Source organism: Rhagoletis zephyria, unplaced genomic scaffold, assembly GCF_001687245.7.
Source record: "Rhagoletis zephyria isolate East Lansing unplaced genomic scaffold, Rhagoletis_zephyria_1.1 Rzeph_scaffold_01581, whole genome shotgun sequence".
In the NCBI taxonomy this organism is placed as follows: Eukaryota; Metazoa; Arthropoda; class Insecta; order Diptera; family Tephritidae; genus Rhagoletis; species Rhagoletis zephyria.
Genome location: NW_016158665.1, coordinates 113,949 through 114,885, shown reverse-complemented (window position 1 = coordinate 114,885; position 937 = coordinate 113,949). Strand labels below are relative to the sequence as shown.

Here is a 937-nt window from a genome sequence, read left to right as displayed (position 1 = left end):
GTTGCGCATGACCTGGTTTAGCTTGAGCTGTGCTAGCTGGACGTTTCTTACTGTTATGACGGCGGGCACGTCGTCCGCGATTATTATTATTATTATTATTACAAATTAATATGAATAATTAGTATACTCTGTAATATATCACACATACGTAAATATCCGAATGTTATATTCACATTCGTCAGTAAAAAAAAAAAAAAAACATTTTTATCTAGACCAAATAAATAAATAAATAAATAATAACTTTTTAAATAGAAGCACCCGCTCTGGGGTCTTCACTTTTAAAATCGGAAAAAGGTATTCTACACCCCTTCATTTTTGTTTTTGAAATTTTAACAGAATTTATGGAACATTTTCCCATCACAATTTCCACTTGCACTCTTTCGCTGAAAAATGGCTGAATATTCTTTTGCGCAAGACATTTTATATACCTTTGACAACAGAAAAGGGGCCTGTCCCTCTTCTCCGTCAACACAGAAAGTACAAAAATCTGTAGTTAACTGCCGATTCTGAGTTAACTACGCACTTTGAATTTGGCCCTAAAGGTATGACCGCACTGGGCGACGCGACACGACACATTCCCACGACAGCCGCTTCTACGTACCGGAATGACTCGGGTTTACCCGACCAAGGGCTGTTGTTTCGGCGATCTAACCCCGTTTAGGTCGGCGAAGTATCTCAGAAGTTGTCCGTCCATAGGGCTACATTCACTGCGTATTCTCCTACTCAGGGCTGGCATCGAGTCAAACCCAGGGCCAGAATCCTACACCTGCTGTGTATGCCGGAGACGATTACACCACAACTCCACCTCAGTCAAGTGTAATGCCTGCGAGGGGTGGAGTCACCTCAGAGTCTGCTCGGGACTACGGACACATAGACAGTGGACCACGTCGTACGTGGCCCCCTGTTGCTCAAACAGAGCAGCCTCCACGGCTAACCA

General features: G+C 43.4%; 1 protein-coding gene across 1 annotated transcript in view; it reads left to right on the top strand.

Moving 5' to 3' along the window:
- The window catches only part of LOC108364518 (uncharacterized), a 34,984-nt gene that overhangs the window by 658 nt on the left and 33,389 nt on the right, over positions 1 to 937 (top strand). The gene's annotated exons all lie outside the window — the stretch shown is intronic.